Genomic DNA, 20554 nt, shown 5'->3' with positions numbered 1-20554 from the left:
GGCCTTTGTATGTCTTTAACATTTTATAAATAATCTTTTTAATTAACCATAAGAGAAAAATACTGTTCTATTTACTACAGAAAATAAAAAGATAAGCTTTCAAAGAGTTTATGTAGGTAAGATACATTTATAAGTAACCATAATAAGGAACAAATATAATTTTCAAGAACTCTCTATACTATTTCAATAATGTTTCAATTATTCTGAGGTTAAATATATTATTAATCATATGAAAATATTCAAATCACATAGAAAGACCATCAACCTACTCCACACAGGTTAACTAATTTTTTTTTTATTGAGATTGTTCACATTGCATATAATTATCCAAAGATCCAAAGTGTGCAATCAATTGCCCATGGTGCCATCATATAGCTGTGCATCCATCACCACAATTAATTTTTTTGAATTTTTAGAACATTTTCATTACTCCAGAAAAGAAATAAAGACAAAAAAAAAAAAAAAAAAGGAAACTTAAATTCTCCCATATCCCTAACCACCCCCTCTCCATTATTGACTTATAGTATTGGTATAGTACATTTATTACTGTTGATGAAAGAATGTTAAAATACTAATAACTGTAGTATACAGTTTGTAATAAGTATACTTTTCTCCCTATATAACCCTCTATTATTAACTTCTAGTTATAGTGTCATACATTTGTTCTAGTTCATGAAAGAGATTTCTAATATTTGTACAGTTAATCATGGACATTTTCCACCACAAGATTCACTGTTTTATGCATTCCCATCTTTTAACCTCTAATTTTCCTTCTGGTGATGTATGTGACTCTGAGCATACCGTTTCCACCACATTCATGCATGATTAAGCACTGTTAGTTATTCTCACAAAGTGCTACCATAACCTCTGTCCATTTTCAAGCACTGAAGTTCAACCTAGTTGAACATTCTGCTCATAATGAGCAACTGCTCCCCATTCTTTAGCCTCGTTCTATGTCCTGGCAACTTATATTTCATGTCTATGAGTTTACATATTATAATTAGTTCATATCAGTGAGACTATACAATATTTGTCCTTATGTATCTGGCTTATTTCACTCAATATAGTGTCCTCAAGGTTTCTTCATCAACTTATTTTTTTGAGATGGTTTTGTTCACACCTCATGCATTCCATCTTAAGTAAACAATTGATTTTTCCCTGTATGGTCACGTACTTAAGTGTTCACCACCTTCACACTATCTACATAGGGACATCTCCATTTCTTCCACAAAGCAGGAGGAAGAGTCAAAGAAGGTAGAGACAAAAGAAAAAGAAAAAAGAAAGAGAGAAAAAAAATAACAAACAAAACATGACAGCTAGGAAGCAACAAAAGGAAAGATATCATTAAACTAAAGTAGAGTAAAGAGTCAGACAACATCACCAATGCCAAGAGTCCCATACCCTTTCCTTATGTCCTTCTCTTATATGCATTTAGCTTTGGTATATTGCCTTTGTTTTATTAAAGGAAGCATAATACAATGTTTCTGCTGATTATAGTCTCTAGTTTGCATTGATTATATTTTTCCCCCAATCCCACACTATTTTTAACACCTTGAAAGGTTGACATTCATTTGTTCTTCCTTATGTAAAAACATATTTATACATTTTATCACAATTGTTGAGCACTCTAGGTTTCACTGAGTTATACAGTCCCAGTTTTTATCTTTCCTCTTTCCTTCTGGTGTCCCGCATGCTCCTAACCTTCCTCTTTCAAACATGCTCACAGTCATCTTTGTTCAATGTACTTACATTGCTGTGTTACCATCACCCAAGACTGTGTTCCAAACTTCTCCCTCCTGTCTTTTTCTATCTGTCTGTAGTGCTCCCTTTAGTATTTCCTGTAGCACAGGTATCTTGTTCACAAACTCTGTCATTGTCTGTTTGTCAGAAAATATTTTAAACTCTCCCTCATATTTGAAGGACAGTTTTGCCAGATATAGGATTCTTGGTTGGTGGTTTTTCTCTTTCAGTATCTTAAATATATTGCCCTACCTCCTTCTTGCCTCCATGGTTTCTACTGAGAAATCTGCACATAGTTGTATCAAGCTTCCTTTGTATGTGATGGATTGTGTTTCTCTTGCTGCTTTCAGGATTTTCTCTTTGTCTTTGATATTTGATAATCTGATTATTAAGTGTCCTGGAGTAGGCCTATTCAGATCTATTCTGTTTGGGGTATGCTGTGCTTCTTAGATCTGTAATTTTATGTCTTTCATAAGAGATGGAAAATTTTTGTTGATTATTTCCTCTATTATTGCTTCTGCCCCTTTTCCCTTCTCTTTTGCTTCTGGGACACCCATGACCAGTACATTAATGCATGTCATGTTGTCATTCAATTCTCTGAGACATTGCTCATATTTTCCCATTCTTTCCCCCATCTGTTCTTTTGTGTGTAGGATTTCAGGTGTCTTGTTCTCCAATTCTTGAGTATTTCCTTCTGCCTCTTGAGGTCTGCTGCTGTATGTCTCCATTGTGTCTTTCATCTCTTGTGTTGTGCCTTTCATTTCCATAGATTCTGCCAGTTGTTTTTTTGAACTTTCGATTTCTACCTCATGTACATTAAGTGTTTGCATTATATGCTTTATCTCTTTTGCCATATCTTGCCTAAACTTTTTGAATTGATTTAGCATTAGTTGTTTAAATTCCTGTATTTCAGTTGAAGTGTAAGTTTGTTCCTTTGACTGGGCCATAACTTTGTTTTTCTTAGTGTAGGTTGTAGTTTTCTGTTGTCTAGGCATCTGATTTCTTTGTTTACCCCAATCAGGTGTTCCCCAACCAGAATGGGCTCAGATCTCAGAAGGGCGGAATATTCAGTATCAGGTCCCCGAGGGTGTGCCTTAGAAGACTGACACATCCTGTGAGGCCTCAAGCCACTGTGGTTTTCCTAACCTGCCCATCAGGTGGCACCTGTCAGCCTATAGCTCCTGAGTGGTGTAAGGAGGTGTGGCCCCCTTAGTCCTTAGTTTCTGTTTTGGCTGTTTTCCCCAGGCTCTGGGTCTGATTCTGAATGGGAGGCCAGTAGTAGGGCTGGGTAGCAAATCCTTCCTCTTAGGGAAGATACACTCTCTAGGGAATTTTCATTTGCATTTTAAATAGGCTCTTTGTCTCTCTGTCTCTGCTATCTCCATCCTTGTCTGGGTCAGAAAGCTGCATACTGAAAATGGCTGTGGCTTTCTCCACTGAGCCGCCCAGGTTGAGAGAGAGAAAAAGGGACAGATAATTCCCCTTCAGGGCCAGTCCATGGTCCTGCAGCTTCACCCGCCGGCCAGAGATACCATCCGCCCCTCTGGGCTCCCCCTCCTGGCACAAAGAAGTCTGCTGGCTCTTTAAGGTCAGTCATCACTGAAAGCCTCTGTCTGCTTGTTGGGGATTTGTAGATTGTATTGAGCAGTCCATGTTTGTTAATCAAACCCCGGTTGGAGCTGGACTGAGGTATATTCACTTGTTCAGAGAGTGCTGCTCTCTATTACAGCAAGGTTTTGCAGTTCAAGCTGCCATGGGGGGAGGGGCTCTCAGTGAGGGTCCTCAGTCTTTACTTACAGATTTTTATGCTGCGATCTCAGGCATTCCTCCCAATACAGGTTAGTGTGTGATGTGTGGATGGTCATGTTTGTCCCCCAGCAGTTATTCCAGATTGTTTACTAGTTATTCCTAGTTATTTATTAGTTGTTCCAGGGGACTAACTAACTTCCACTCCTCTCTATGCTGCCATCTTCTTTCTCAACTAATTTTTTATTTTTTAGCAATTTCTTGTCTGTAGTTGTTCTGGTGCTCATAATAACCTTAAGTGATTGATAATACTTGCTTTTCTTGATTTATTCATATAAGTTTGTATTTGTTGATTCCCTGGCATGAAAGATGAGGTATTTATTTCAGTTTTGTTTTCTCCTGTTCTCTTTTCCCCTCCCCTCTTTCCTCAATTTTTTTTGTTAGTATTTTTACACACATTTATATTTTATTCTGTAATGACAAGTTTTCTTGCTTTGACTCTAGGTTTATCAAAAAAATTAAAGCCTTCAGCAGCATTTACAACCAGCTATGATTATGTGTAATTACCCATTGTTGCACCAAGCTTAGTGTCTGGCCATCGAGAAAGACCTGTCATCCTATGTCACTAGATCACTGAAGCGCAAAGAGACTATCCCACATGTCAAGGTCCATTGGATCATCATTTAATTCCTTTTGAATTTTCTTCATTTTTTCTAGGTCATATTCAATTACCACAGTTTCTTATATCTTATAATCTTACATTGTCTTCTTGTTTCTTTTAAAAATTTTGTTGGAAAAGCTTCTAGTGCATTTTTTTCTGTATGGGGCATGTGGGTGATAAGCTTTCCAGAGGACAAAAATGCCATTCTTTGTCCACACATTTGATTGATGATTTGAACATGTGTAAAATTCCAGACCTAAAAATAATTTTCCTTTAACTTTGAAACCATTATTTGATTGTGGTCTAGCATCCAGGGTTAATGAAAATCAATATGATGCTTTAATTCATTAAATGAGTTATTCCTTTAAAGTGTGTAGAAAAGGGTCTGCCAGATAATAAATGCTATACAAGTAGCTGATAAATAAATAAAACACTTAAAATGCTGTCTGATTTTTCTTTTGTAGGTGATTATTTTCTCTGCAAACTTTGAGGATTTCTCTTTCTTTATCTCCTTGGGATTCTGAAAGCTCATCAAGCTGTATTACTAATCCTATTTGGCAGATGGAAGAAACTTTTAATCTGAAGATTCTTGTCTGCCTCAAGCTTTGGGAAATTTTGTTTCATTATATTTTATTTATCTACATCCATAGTCTCTGTTCTCTACTCCTGGAGCTTTTATTTAGTAGATGTGTTACTTCTTTACTTTATCCTCCATGTCACTTAACTTTTCCTTCTACATTTCCCATTTCTTGGTCCTTTTGTTTTACCTTTTGGCTCTTGTTTTAGAAGTGTTTTGCTTATAGAAATGAAACCCTTTCTGATATATCAGAACGTAGTAATTATATGCTGTTAATGTTCATATACATTTCCTGCATATTTTTTCCTTATTAATGCTCATATACATTCCTGCAATAAGTCAATTATTTGGTTTAGTCACCATGAGCTTCCTCTCTCTAAATTTCACTCAAATGGTGAGTGAGTCTTGGTTATTGGTTAGTTTACATGCATGAAGGGTTGGATGAATTGGTATAGATTCCTGATGGGGTTTCCTCCAAGGTTGTGCTGGTGACTTTCCCTCACATGGAAGGGATGATCACGGCCCTGTGTGAGTGGGTAGGGTTTGTGAAGGGCACCTGCAGGCACCTCAAGGGGAAGCAGGCACTCAGTCTGAGTCTGCCACAATGGCTGGAGGTAGGAGGGCCTTGCTCCAGGGGAGGACATTCTGAAAGGGAGCTCTCTTCTCAGCCTTCTTTGACCCCCTTTGTCCCTTCCTCCCTCTCCTCCTCCTCCTCCTCACCCCCCTCTTTTCTTTAGCATCTAATGTGTTGTCCAGCATTGTGTGAAACTTTGCTCTCCTTCTCTTTGGCCCAAACACCAAATATTGACCCTTATCCAGGTTGCCCATTTTTGTTAGGGAGTGTTGTAAGAAAGGGATAAGTTTAGCTTTCACATAGAGACAGCATGGAATAGGGAAAATGGAGGCAGAACCAGCTTAAACAAGCTCTGTGGTAAAGGGAAGATAGAATCTGCACCAGCTCCTTATATGGAAAAGTAACCATGGTTACTGGAATGTAAAGAAATCTGAGATAAAATCAGAGGCAGGAGCTCCCAGCAGAAAATTTAAACTGAATGAATTCTCTTGGATAGGCTGATCAATTCAAAATCTCAATAATGAGCTAGTTGGCTCTCTTGGATAGGCTGTAACCTCTGTAGCATCCAACCAATGGGGAAACAGGGAAGGGACTTGCACATTAGGAATAAGAGATTAAAAGATCACCATTCTCTTCTCTCGCGCACCAGCCTACCACGTTTTTGGCTGTGTGCCCTTTCTTGCAAGATCGTAAATAAATTCTTTTTTCCTCCAGAACTGAGTGAGCATTTATTCCCTTACAGGTACTGCTTAATTTCTGACAGTGTTTTTAAAACTTTACCCCAGCAGAGAAAAGTTCTGCCATTTGTGTTCCATATACCTGGAAGAGAAATCAAGTCTTTCCTGGCTCAGTTCATCTAAAGTGAATACTTTAATTAACTCATCCAATTGCCCCAGAGCCTGTTCCTGCTCTTTGCCATTTGTGTTTCTTGACACCAAGTTGCTTAGCTTCTCTCCAGTTTCCCCTGGGAACATCTCTTATCTTTTTTTTTGATGGGAATGTCCCTCCCAACCAGCATTTTTATATCTCCCAGGATTTCCTCAAATTTTCTGATGTCCTGATTGCTCCCTTTCTTATGTGTTATCATTGTTATGATTTCATTCTTTAAACAATATACTTAAGGCATTTTGCTGGGACCTTAGATTGGAAAAGAGGTCATTGGGCATGCTCATTCAGTCTTCTTGAACTGGAAGCTTTCTTTTCAAAGTACTATTTTAATGGAAAAATCATGATGGGGGGGGCCACATGCTAATTGTGGCCCTTCACTTGACTGCTTTAATGGGAAATGATCCCATCATGGGAGCTGGATGCCTCCAGGACTCCTTAGCCTTAGGAGAGGTATTACCTGTGTGCCGGGTTGGATGTATTATGTCCCCCAAAATGTAATGTTCTTTTTTTATTTTTTATTAAGATTTATTCACATACCATACAACCATCCAAAGTATACAATCCATTGATCACATTGCCATCATATAGTTGTTCATTCATCACCCTGATCTGCTTTTTTTAACATTTTCCTTGTACCAGAAGAAAAGGGAAAGTAAGAATAAAAAGTTAAGAGTAAAAACAGCACATCCAAATTGTTCCCCCTGCCCTATTTTTCCTTTAACTTTTTTTTCCCCCTGTTTTTCTACTCATCCATCCATACACTGGATAAAGGGGAGTGTGAGCCACATGGCTTTAACAATCAGATTGTCACCTCTTGTAAGTTCCCTTGTTATACAATCGTCTTCAAGGTTCAAGGCTACTGGGTTGTAGTTTGATAGTTTCAGGTATTTACTTCTAGCTATTCCAATTCATTAGAACCTAAAAAGAGTTATTTATATTGTGCATATGAGTGCCCACCAGAATGACCTCTGGCTCCTTTTGGAATCTCTCAGCCACTGAATCTTTACTTCATTTCATTTCACATCCCCCTTTTAGTCAAGAAGATGTTCTCTATCCCACGATGCCAGGTCTAGATTCCTCCCCAAGAGTCATATTCCACATTGCCAGGGATATTTACACTCCTGGGTGTCAGATCCCACATAGTGGGGAGGGCAGTGATTTCATCTGCCAAGTTAGCTTAGCTCGAGAGAGGGCCACATCTGAGTAACAAAGAGGCATTCAGGGGGAGACTCTTAGGCACAATTTTAAGTGGGCCTAGCCTCTCCATGGCAACACGCTTCCAAGGGCAAGTTCTGTGATAGAGGGTTTGGCCCATTAAACCACCAGTCCCCAGTGTCTATGAGCACATCATCAACCATCCAGGTGGGGAAGCCCAACACCTCTGCATTTCCCCTCAGCTCCTTAGTGCGGCCCTGCATATTTTTTTAAAATTAACTATTAACTATATCAAAAAATTAAAAAAAAAAACAACAAACCATACAATAAAAAAAATTTCAAACAAACCAAAATAAGGGAATAAGAAAAAGACAACTAACCTAAAATAACTACATTACTTCCAACATATCCCTGTTCTACCCCAAGAAAATATGCAGACTATAACCCAGCAAAGGAATAAGAAAGACAGATAACCTAAGATAACATTTCTATGAACTTGTTCCTACCATATCCACCAGAAATTCACAAACCATAGTCATTCCTGGGCATTCCTAAATGTTAAATTTACCCAGAATGACTTATCTGTTCTTATGAGATTATCATTCCCCTTTCACTAATAGCTATCTATTGCTAGGTCTCCTACATTCTACATTATAAACCATTTATTTTACCTTTTTCAATGTTCACATTAGTGGTAGCATATAATATTTCTCTTTTTGTGCCTGGCTTATTTTGCTCAGCATTATGTCTCCAGGGTTCATTCATGTTGTCATATGTTTCATGACATTGTTCCTTCTTACTGCAATGTAGTATTCCATTGTGTGAATATACCACATTTTATTTATTCACTTGTCTACTGAAGGACATTTGGGTTGTTTCCATCTCTTGGCAATTGTGAATATTGCTGCTATGAACATTGGCATGCAGATGTCTGTGTCACTGCTTCAGATCTGGTTATATACCGAGAGTTGTGATTGCTGGATTGAAGGATAACTCTATATCTAGTTTTCTAAGGAACTGCCAGACTGTCTTCCAGAGTGGCTGAACCATTATACAGTCCCACCAACAATGAGTAAGAGTTCCAATTTCTCCACATCCTCTCCAGCATTTGTAGTTACCTGTTTGTTTAATGGCAGCCATTCTAATTGGTGTGAGATAGTATCTCATTGTGGTCTTAATTTGCATCACTCTAACAGCTAGTGAAGCTGAATATTTTTTCCTGTTATTTTTTAGCTATTTGTATTTCCTCTTCAGAGAACTGTCTTTTCATATCTTTTGCCCATTTCATATTTGGGCTATCTGTACTATTGTCATTGAGTTGTACATATGCAAGATATCAGTCTTTTATCAGATATGTGGTTTCCAAAAATTTTTTCCCATTGAGTTGGCTGCCTCTTCACCTTTTTGACAAATTTCTTTGAGGTACAGAAATTTCTAAGTTTGTGGAGTTCCAATTTATCTATTTTTTCTTTTGTTGCTTGTGCTTTGGGTGTAAGGTCTAGAAAGTGACTGCCTAATACCAGGTCTTGAAGATGTTTTCCTACATTATCTTCTAGGAGTTTTATGGTACTGTCTCTTATGTTGAGGTCTTTAATCCATTTTGAGTTAATTTTTGTGTAGGGTGTGATGGACAGGTCCTCTTTCATTCTTTTGGATATGGATATCCAACTCTCACAGCCCCATTTGTTGAAAAGACTGTTATGTCCCAGTTCGGTGGCTTTGGGGACCTTATCAAAGATCAGTTGGCCATTGATCTAGGGGTCTATCTCTGAATTCTCAATTTGATTCCATTGATCAATATGTCTACCTTTGTGGCAGTACCATGCTATTTGGACTACTGTGGCTTTATAATAAGCTTCAAAGTCAGGGAATATAAGTACTCCTGCTTTGTTTTTCTTTTTTAGAGTGTTTTTAGCAATTTGAGGCATCTTCCCTTTCCAAATAAATTTGATAACTAGCTTTTCCAAGTCTGCAAATAGGTTGTTGGAATTTTGATAGAGATTGCATTGAATCTGAATCTGTAGATCAGTTTGTGTAGAATTGACATCTTAATGACATTTATCCTTCCTATCCATGAACATGGAATATTTTTCCATCTTTTAAGTTCCCTTTCTATTTCTTTTAGTAAAGTTATGTAGTTTTCTTTGTATAGGTCTTTTACATCTTTGGTTAAATTTATTCCTAGGTACTTGATTTTTTTAGTTGCTATTGAAAATGGTATCTTTTTCTTGAGTGTCTATTCACTTTGGTCATTTCTAGCATATAGAAGCATTAGTGACTTATGTGCATTAATCTTGTATCCTGCTACTTTGCTAAATTTGCTTATTAGCTCTAGTAGCTGTATCATTTATTTCTCAGGGTTTTGCAGATATAAGATCATATCATCTGCAAACAGTGACTGCTTTACTTCTTTCTTTCCAATTTGGCTGCCTTTAATTTCTTTCTCTTGCTGGATTGCCCTGGCTAGCACTTCTAGAACAATGTTGAATAACAGTGGTGACAGAGGGAATCCTTGTCTTGTTCCTGATCTTAGATGGAAGGCTTTCAGTCTCTCACCATTGAGTACTTTGCTGGCTGTGGGTTCTTCATATATGCTTTTTATCATATTGAAGAAGTTTCCTTCAATTCCTACCTTTTGAATTGCTTTTATCAAGAAGGGATGTTGGATTTTGTCGAATGCTTTTTCAGCATCTATTGAGATGATCATTTGATTTTTATCTTTTAATTTGTTAATATGTGGTAATACATTGATTTTCTTATGTTGAACCATCCTTGCATGCCTGGAATGAACCCCACTTGGTCATGGTGTATGATTTTTTTAATGTGTCTTTGGATTTGATTTGCAAGTATTTTGTTAAGAATTTTTGCACCTATATTCATTAGGGCAATTGGCCTGTAGTTTTCCTTTCTTTTAGCATATTTGCCTGGTTTTGGTATTAGAGTGATTGCCATGTTCTTTTAATCCAATCTTGTGGGGGCAGATGTATTAGTGTTGATTAGGTTGGAATCTCTTCATTGTTCCCATGGGAGATCTGACTCAACCAACTGTGCACAGAACATTTGATTAAATTATTTCCATGGAGATATGGACCCTACCCATTCAGGTTGGGTCTTGATTTAATCACTGGAGTCCTATAAAAGAGCTCACAAACAGAAGGACCTCAGAGCAGCTTATAGGGACATTTTGGAGAGCAGCTGAGAAGGACTGAAAGCAGACTTTTCTGAAACTTTGGAGAAGCTAATCCACAGTTTGCTCTGGATAAGCTAAAAAGAGGACAAATGCCCCAAAAGCAACATTTTGAATAAGGCACAGGAGCTGAGAGAGTAGTTGGAATGCAATCTGAGATCAGCAGACCCCGGACATGTGCTTTCCCAGCTAACAGAGGTTTCCTGGATGCCATTGGCCTTAATTTGGTGAAGGTATACTCATGTTGATGCCTTAATTTGGACACTTTCATGGCCTTCAGACTGTAAATTTGTAACCAAATAAACCCCCTTTATAAAAACCGATCCATTTCTGCTATTTTGCATAACAGCAGCATTAGCAAACAGGAACACCTGGTGGCACATTGTATTTGTGGTCAAGTGCTGATGAGGAAGAAGGAGCCCCCATTAATAGTAGCCTTGCAAACCCAAATATCTCAAAAGGGGTAGCACTTATCACTGTCACTGCTGCCACTGACAGCTTTGTTATCTTGCAAGCAAGTGTACCCATCACCTCTTTTACCACCTTAACTGCTGTTGCCCCAGGGAGTATTAGGAGACCATGAGGGCTAAAGAACTTCGTACTCAAAGGTGAGGTTGGCTTGTAAAGACCTGAGGAGAAAACATCATCTGCATTTTTGAAAATGTCCTTCTTCCTCATGACTTACAGTAACACACATCTCTCCTCTTAATGTATTTGCTAGTGGCTTATGGGGAACAGGGATGCTCTCAAGATTCAGGGAAATTTCAACATAGCAAACACTATTTCCAGTCTTTCTGAAAATCTTTTGATTACCAACTTGTGCTTGGAGCCATCCCTGAAAAAAATCCAATTTGGTGTATTTTATGGATTTTGTTATAGTGCTATTTATTCTCCATCCCAGATAGCTAAAGCCAGTGTTGAATAATGCAGGCTTTGTAGCTCTGCAGCTCCAATACAGACTGAGTCTGTGTGTGCTCTGCTTTCAGAGAATTGGAGGGTGGGTGAGGGGCAGGCAGCTGGATAAGCTGACTTAAGCCGTCTGCTGTGCTACAGGGTGCAAGGCCTACAGGGACGTGGAAAAAACTGGCTGGAAGTCAGGGCACCTGGGTCTTTTGACTCAACTCTGAGGCTGTAATTGGCTTGTGCCCTGGGCAAGTCACTGAACCTCTCTGGACCTCAGTTTCCTTCTTTATAAAATATTTGGTGTTTACTCCCATCTCCTCAGGCTACTTCATCCTGGGTGATGTCCAAGGTTTATTTGAAATATTCTGCTTCTCTTCTAATAAGAGTGCCTTTAACAATACAACAAGCACTACTCTAAGCAAAAGGAATGCATGGAAAATAGAATTAAGGGTTAGTCTATTTAGGTGACAATATTTAGGGTGAAAAAGAGGGAAATGTCCTTTAATGGTAAATTATTTAAATGAGCTATTCTCATTATAATGGGGTTACAACTAAAGACCATACTTATGGGTACCTATTGCAAGCATCTAGAATCATAAATTCCCTAAGAAATGTGTCCAGTATCCTGTGTGCTTATGCTAAGATAGGTTTGGTTCTGGGTGCCTCAGTTTAAAAGGGATATGGATAAACAAAAGCACATGTAAAAAGAAAAAGAAAAGGAAAATAGGAAGATCTAGGGGTGGGGGGGAGGTGGGGAGAGGATAAACAATGGCATATGAGAAGCTGACTCAGAGATGCATATAGCTCCTTAAAGCCTGTGTCTGATGAAAAAATAAGGAACAGAATGAGGTAACACAATTCCATTTACATAAACTAAAAATATGTGCATCAAAACAATAATATGTATCATGCAGGACTACATACAAACATACATTTAATGGAATTTAATAAGCAGAAAAAGCTAAAGGGTATGGATTATTTAGCTTGAAGAAGAAAAGCTTTAAGAGGGATATGGTATATTTTTGTAGGTAGTTAAAGACTGTCCTGTGGAAGAGAGGATCTGTATTGTGTAGCAGGTATGGGACCATATATTCTGTAGTTTGGGGAACAGGTTTTGGCTCAGTACCAAGAAATTGTTACATGCCAGTGAAACCTTACGAAGTAGAAATGGAAAATTCATTCTCTGTAACTGGACCTAGTGAAGAGAGGGCAAGGTGTTTATGTGGAAGAGACTCTTGGATTGGGTATATTTGATTATGTAATTTTTAATTGTACATGCTAGGACAAGAGTAGAACAATCCTAAATTAACTCTAGAGTAGACAGGGTGAAGATATATGTAGTTCAAGGGGAAAAAGCTAGCTAGTTAACCACCAACATTCCCAAGGTATCACTAGCTTGGTGGATTCGCCACTGTCTGGCACTGGGATAGAACTGATAGAAATATCAGAAGAGCTGTTTTCAATCTTTACCATAAGAAACACTTGGGGAGGTTGCTTTTAAAAAGCAGATTCCTGGACACCCTCTCTAGGTGATGCTGATATGGGAGGTTTGGGCTGGGACCAGAAGCTGCTGCAGTTTAAGCAAACACTGAGGTGACTTGTATGCAGGTGGTGGTCTGGACATAAGCTTTGAGAAACTTTATACCAGTCCAGATGCTGTAGACAGGGAGTCAGGTTTTGAAAGAGGGTTTGAATTCATGAGCTCTGTGGACCTTCCAGCCCTGAGCTCCTGAGATTTTCTGCCACCAGCTGATCAGAGGTCTCTGGCTCCCCTCTTTCTCCTTTTACCTCCTCTCCACACATCTATGAGTCTTGGGTTCCTGGCTTCCACAGCTTCCCTGACTCTAACAGATAGATCTTCTCTCTCTTAACATGGACACTTGTCCAGGGTTCCAGAATAATGATGAGTGAATGTCATTCTTGGAGATAAAAAATGTTGCTTTTGAAACAGATGTGGATCTTTAGTGCAGAGTTATTGCTTTTTGGCTGCTAATAATTCTTTGATAACTTTCAGAGTTTTCTTATCAAAATATACACCAGTGATCCTGAGTATTAATTGCATTTTTTTTTTTTTCACATTGGGTGCTGGTTGATTAGGTTGGCTCTAGAAATAAAATTAATTTCCTGAAATCTCACATTTTTGTTTACTTATTAGTCACTTCTTTTTTTTTTTTTTTTTAATCTTCATTTTATTGAGATATATTCACATACCACGCAGTCATACAAAACATATCGTACTTTCGATTGTTTACAGTACCATTACATGGTGGTACATTCATCACCCAAATCAATCCCTGGCACCTTCATTAGCACACACACAAAAATAACAAGAATAATAATTAGAGTGAAAAAGAGCAATTGAAGTAAAAAAGAACACTGGGTACCTTTGTCTGTTTGTTTCCTTCCCCTATTTTTCTACTCATCCATCCATAAACTAGACAAAGTGGAGTGTGGTCCTTAGGGCTTTCCCAATCCCATTGTCACCCCTCATAAGCTACATTTTTATACAACTGTCTTTGAGATTCATGGGTTCTGTGTTGTAGTTTGATAGTTTCAGGTATCCACCACCAGCTACCCCAATTCTTTAGAACCTAAAAAGGGTTGTCTAAAGTGTGCATAAGAGTGCCCACCAGAGTGACCTCTCGGCGCCTTTTGGAATCTCTCTGCCACTGAAGCTTATTTCATTTCCTTTCACATCCCCCTTTTGGTCAAGAAGATGTTCTCCGTCCCACGATGCCAGGTCTACATTCCTCCCCGGGAGTCGTATTCCACGTTGCCAGGGAGATTCACTCCCCTGGGTGTCTGATCCCACGTAGGGGAGAGAGCAAGTCACTTCTTTTTAACCTGTGTCCCTAGGAGCCCAGTGGGAAGCCCTGTGTGCAAGGGCATGTTCAGGTGTAAAGCAGGCTTCCCAAATCTGGGGGTGCATCCGGATCACCTGGCAGTATTTTGAAACAGTAGTTCTCAACCAGTTTTAAAATTCTAATGTCTGTACCTCACCAACAGAGATCCCTGTTTTATAGATCTGAGATGTGACCTGGGCATTGGAATTTTTAAAAAGCCCCTTGGGTGATTGTACTGTACAGCCAAGGTTGAGGTTGAGAACTGCTGTTTTTAGACATACAGATTTTCAATCCCCCACCTAGAGATTTTGATTTGGTTTGTCTGGAGTGGGGCCCAGGAATCTGCATTAAAAAAAATTCCCCATTCCTACTGCTCACTCTTGTTTAGAATCTATGCATAAAGGAAAATATCTTAAATATCGGACCCAGATAGATTTGGCATCTGATTTCTGTTCTACTGCTTAATAGCTGGCCACTTACTGTCATGGGCAAGTCCATGAGCCTCTCTAAGCTGTTTCCACCTCCATCAGTTGGGGCTACAATGGTGGTAACGTCATAGGCCCACAGTGGGGTGTGGTGGCTGCTCACCCGACCCACCCTGGAGTCAGTCCTCTGAGTGTGCCTCCTGGCTCCTCCCCTGAATACCTCTGTGCCCTTGGGTGGCTTCTCTAAGCCTGGACTCCTCAAAGTTTAATGTGTGCCTGCATCACCTGGGGATTGTGTTAAAATGCAGATTCTGATAAGCAGATCTGGGGTGGGGCCTGTGATTCTGCGTTTCTAACAAGCTCCCACGTCATATGGTTGCTGCAGGCTGGGTAGGCTACGTGAGGTGCAGGTCCCAGACAAAATGAGGATCTGTGGCCCTTGTTCAAAAGGCAGGAAGGAAGTGTTAAAGGTACTATAATATAAAGCTTTTTCCTTTCTTCCACGGTCTTGTTCTCCACACTTCATGGTGTTTTGTGTTTATTATTTAATGTTGTGCTAAGAAAAAAATTAAAATTTTAAATTATCAGCATGAATTTTATCATTATCTTTATACTGTGCGATGTCAGCCTTAAATGCAAATATAAGAGCATTTAATTGGTAGTGGAATTGCCAAAATGACAATTCTTATTTTGTAGCTCCCATGTCCAAATACATTTCATTCTTTTTAAAAAACTGTCCTGGACAGTGTATTATTTTATTATGCAAAATGTAGAAAACCTTGTCTGAGGAAAAATAGGGAAGGGACTTTCAGAAACTGAAGAATTTTCTGAGCAATGTAAGAAGGGAAGCCATAATCACGGCTCCAGCTATGATGAATATCTGTCTTTTTGGCAAACCACAGCAAAGCTCCAGGGACAGCATCACCCCAGATTTCTCCCACTCACCCCCTGAGCCTTGGTCCTGGATTTGAGGTGGTAACAGATTAAGGAAATAGGAAAAGAGCCAAAATAAGAACACTCCATGATAGCCAAGTACAAAGACTGGTCCACTTTCATTCTACTGAATACATTAGGAGCAAGAAGGATCAAAATTCCTGAAGACACACTTCTATTCCCCTGGTTTTTTGGCATGAAGCTCCAGTGTTAAGCTGAGCACCTCCACTCACAGATGTTTTGCATAGTTGCATGTGTGGCTCTTCCAAGCCTCCTCCACATCAACCCCTTGAGACTCTTGGTGGTCCATCCAGTAGGTCATATAATGCTCTACCTCACTTCTCGCCTCCTCTTCAAAGGCCACAATCTCTGGACCCTGCACAGTGGCAGTCTCTTTGTGGATATACTCATCTTCAGGATATCAATGACTGGGAGGTTAGACAGCATTAGAGACAAGAAGACAAGCTCCATGAGGTCATCCAAGGACTTCACAGAAAAGCTGGGCATGCAATAGCATGGAGGGCCCCAGTGGCTTTTCTGGATGCAATTTTGCATGGTGGATTAGGTTAGCAGGGGTCACTTTCCCCTGTACCATGGCATCAAAGATATATTTGTATAGGCTTACTTGAAAACAGTCTCATTTTCTCAGCTTCCTGAGGAAGCAAAGGGTGCTTGCATGTTTTCAGTTCATCCAGTTCCAGTTCCCTTTAGCCTGTATAGTGCAGCTCATCCATCACCCCAACAAAGGCACACCTTCCACTTCCCCAAACACTGGAAACTCTCTGATGTGCCCCTCTGACTGCAAGGTAAGAATCATTGACAGTATGTTCAGAAACTTAGTTTCCCAGGCATCTTCTTTAGTGGTGATGGGGATAGTCACAAGATCATGAACTTCTAGTTCTTTAGCTAGATAGATGCTCACACCAGTATCCAAAATAGCTGTCTTCTTAGGTGCCAAGAAGCCAGGAAACTCCTTCCTATATACTGTTTGCTGTTCCCACCAGTTCTGAGTCGACAGGTCAGCAACATACAAACATTTAAGGTGGAATCGCTCCATGGGTGAGGAGACATCCACTACTTTTTTCCATATCTGTAAGCCTATGGTCTTGCCATTCTTCCCTGGAAGTTCAGAAGAAGGGTTGGGTTTGCTAAGTGAAGCACTTGACTCATGGGCATCTACCAGGTCCAGGATCTCTCAGTCACTCAGGTCTGAGAACCCAGAGGAATCTGCTGACACCATCTCCTTGTCCCTAGTCCCTGCCATGGCACAGCTCTAGATTAGGCAAGGTTGATCAACATGGTTGATCTTTCTCCTCATTAGGAAGGGCAGGATGCTGAGATGACAAGGCTGAGAGGAGAAAGGGGCTCTGAGAGACCAGGTTTTCATGGAGGAATCCAGATTCACTCTGGGTCTTGCTAAAGAAGAATAGCAGCCTTTGGTCCTTTCTCAAACTCATGTGGTAGTGTTTCCTCTTCTCTATAGGCACAGACTGTTGCCCACTCTAGATCCTAGGCAAAGCTCACGTTTTTCCTGGTGCAAATGCTTCATGAATTCTTCATTTCCCTGTATCCTGGATGCAGTTACTTGATTCAGTCCCTGCTTCCTTGGATGAGTGTCCCAACCCCTTAGCCCACGCAGCTCTGCCTTGGCCTTAGAACTGCTCCTGGAGTCTGCTCCCAATGTGCTTGAGCAAGTTTGGCACAGAGCACTTCCAGAAACATCCTTCTGTCCTGGCTTTGCAAAAAGCTGCCTGGAGACCAGTCCCAGAATGCCCAATGGCTGCCCTAGGACCACCCATTCCCAGAGGCCAAAGTGGCACTAGTGAGTCTCCATGGGTATGTGCCTCCAATGTAAATCCCTCTTGCTCTCTGTATTTCATTCTTAACAGAACAGTGGTACCACTGCATGAATCTAACTCACAACATTCTCTGTCTTTGGATCACTGATGAGTAGGAAGGACTAAAAGGAAAAGGAACTATGGGTTGCATTATCTTTCCTTTTCCTTCCATGACATCATTTTCAGCATAAGTGGCTGGCTACATAGGAAGGTAACATGAGTAAGGAAGGTTATGAAAGTATTCCTTGGTAGTTAGTGTTTCTTAGAATGTCACTGCCTTCTTTCTGTGTTCAAAACAAGCCCTGGTTTGAATGTAAAGTGGAGCCTTTTGAGACTGCCAGGGCACCTTCTTACTTAGTCATATTTAACATGCTCACCTTTTACTTGCTTTGTGTCTTGCTGAACTCCACACATTGTGGGTCCACTGGAATTCTGTGCCTATGGGTGTCACATTTACAAACGCCATATGAGAAAGGTGTGTCAAGATCCGGTGGATATGCATGTTGCATAACTCTCCTCTACCAGCCTGCATGCTCCATGTCCCGTTGGATTTCACTTACAAAACATAAATTCAAAGCTAAAACCATTAAGGATTAAACCAAGTGTGGTCCTTCTGAGTACAGGGACCTGTGCAAGTGCACGGGTCACATGCAGCCAGCCCTGGCCACACTTCTATTGGCAAGGATCTAGCCGCTAGTATTACTACCAAATGGGACTAGTCAAACAGTACTTAGCTTGCAGGCATACACTAGCATACAGCAGGATTTAGCAAACGTCAATTCCTTTACTTTATTTCCCCACTTCTCCCCTGTGAAGAAATAGCAGCTCAACAGAAGTCCCTTTGGGATGTTCAAATGAGGCTGAGTCACTGTAGGGGATAGTGAAAAAGATACTTTCCTTCAAACATACTCATCTTCTGAAGAAAGAATGAGCGACTAGGGCTGTTCCGTCTAGGCTGGACTTGGTCTTCATCTCTGGGATGGGATCTGTATCTCGCCATGGCCAAGCTGGCCATAGGCCAGGGACTCCCAGTCTCAGGATTTCAGGCAAGGGAGTGAGGTCCAGCTTCTCCACACGAGTGGGAGGACTGTGGCACTTGCCTGTGTTTGTCCCTTGTCTTCCTGCTGCTTTTGTTCTCTGAGCTAATTCCTCTTTGAAGAGCTGATATTTAATTCAACAGCCCCCCATGGAGCATTGTGTCTGTGATAGAAATTTCTAAAAATCTCTCAGTCAACAAAATGATAACAGCTGGTCTTTGAAACTCTGGGAGCTCCAGACTGGGGAGGTGCTGGGGGAGAGGAACTAAGGGAGTCAGGGATTAGGTCTGGAGAATGCACTATTTGTAAAGGATAATGAGGCAAAAATGTGACGGAGGTTTTTATTACAAATAATAGACAGAAGTCTTCAAACAACAGCAGAGAGTCATTAAAAAAAGAAACAGAGTTAAATAATTGTCTAATTAGCAGGCACCAAGAAGGCAAAATTTATTCCATTAGAACTTCTTAAGGGAGAGTCAGTAAATTCACAGCTGGATGTTCACTTTCTCAGGAATACAGAAAATGTGGATTTTGCTTGTGCCAATTTGTTCTTCTATCCCCTTGCCAAGCTTCCTTTCTGATTAACTCAAGGTGAGCCTTGCCTCACATAGCTGGTAAGGCTCAGTTGCTTTACTCAGCCATATTATTAAGCACTGGCCCAAGTACCAAGCTGTCAAGAAATTAGGAACTGCAGGGACCACTATTATTAACAATACTTTCAGCTAGCATCCATAGTGCTCCACAGCTTACAATGCACTTCAGTTTCATTGAATTCTTGCAGCCACTCAGGAAGGGAAGCTGAGTCTGTGTGTGTTTATAAGTGTGGGTGGCAACCACCTGGTGAGAACCCAAACCATATGCAGCCACACAGCTCACTGTTTGTATCAACGTGGCCTTCTTATTCCACTGTCCGCATTAGCATGACTTTACTGTTCTAGGAAACTTGCCCAGGAAGATGATGTTGCAAGTAATTATTATTTGGTTGGGGAACTGCCTGACAGTTCATTTATTTGAATAAAAGATTATTTAACTATACTTCACAAGAGTAACTGCCCCCTTTTCAGGTCAGTAGATCACCCCCCATGCCCAGGCTCATCAAGCCACTCCTTGCTCTTCAAGAATCTCTTGGAACCTTTTCCTTGCTGTGTTCACCAATCCTGAACTTGAACAAAATCTGTGCCATGAACTTGACAGAATCTAATTCAACTTCTGCACTGAAAAACCTACCTTAAACCAGACCCTTAAACATTAACCCTCCTAGAAGATAAGAACTCTGTCAATGGAACATTCTTCCTTACTTCATTAAGCAATGAACTCAACTTTGCATCATCAACAGGTTGATTAGGTATTTATTATTATTATTTTTTTTCAGATCATTAGCTGTGAACATTTGTTTGAACCTTGGCTGACTCCAACACTTCCCAGCTCTGTGTCCTTAAGCAAAGTTTCTTACTTCTCTGTGCCTTATTTTACTCATCTGTAAAATGAGTAACAATCACACAAGGTTGTTATAAGATATAGATGAGTTAACACAGGTAAAGCCTTTATGTACCTGGCATATAGCAAGATCTCAAAAAATATAAACTTTTGTATTCATATCTATTCAATATGCTCATTATCTTTCAATATATTCATATTATTGAAACCTGTCACATGGACTGACCCTTATCCATTTTCCTAATCTACACTTCTTAAAAGTTTAAGCAACCGCCTAAAACAGGGTTGCTTAAGGGAAATAAAATATCACATGCTTTTGATTTATGATGGAATTACATGCCTAATTTCCTTTATTTCTAAAATGCCATCAACTATAAAATCTCAATTTAAACACAGTTGGGGGCAAAAAATGGCACACTGCCATATCTAGTGTATACATTCATTAAAAGGCACATACCTATGTCAGAAGTGATAAAATGTAGGGGAAAAAGTCTTAAGGATTAAGTGAATTTGGGGTTTTCTCCTGAAACCCTCAGAGGGCTTCTGTGGGAAGGGCTGGGGATTGTTGAGAGGGGCTCTGAAACCAGTCATTGCAGCTAAGAGCTTTCTG

At 39.9% G+C, this 20554-nt stretch overlaps 1 pseudogene; it reads right to left on the bottom strand.

The window, feature by feature from the left end:
• Positions 1 to 15842: 15842 nt before the first annotated feature.
• Positions 15843 to 16896, bottom strand: LOC119517709 (annotated as a pseudogene).
• Positions 16897 to 20554: the final 3658 nt, after the last annotated feature.

Source organism: Choloepus didactylus, chromosome 1, assembly GCF_015220235.1.
Source record: "Choloepus didactylus isolate mChoDid1 chromosome 1, mChoDid1.pri, whole genome shotgun sequence".
NCBI classification, from domain to species: Eukaryota; Metazoa; Chordata; class Mammalia; order Pilosa; family Megalonychidae; genus Choloepus; species Choloepus didactylus.
This window is presented reverse-complemented; position numbering and strand designations above follow the sequence as displayed.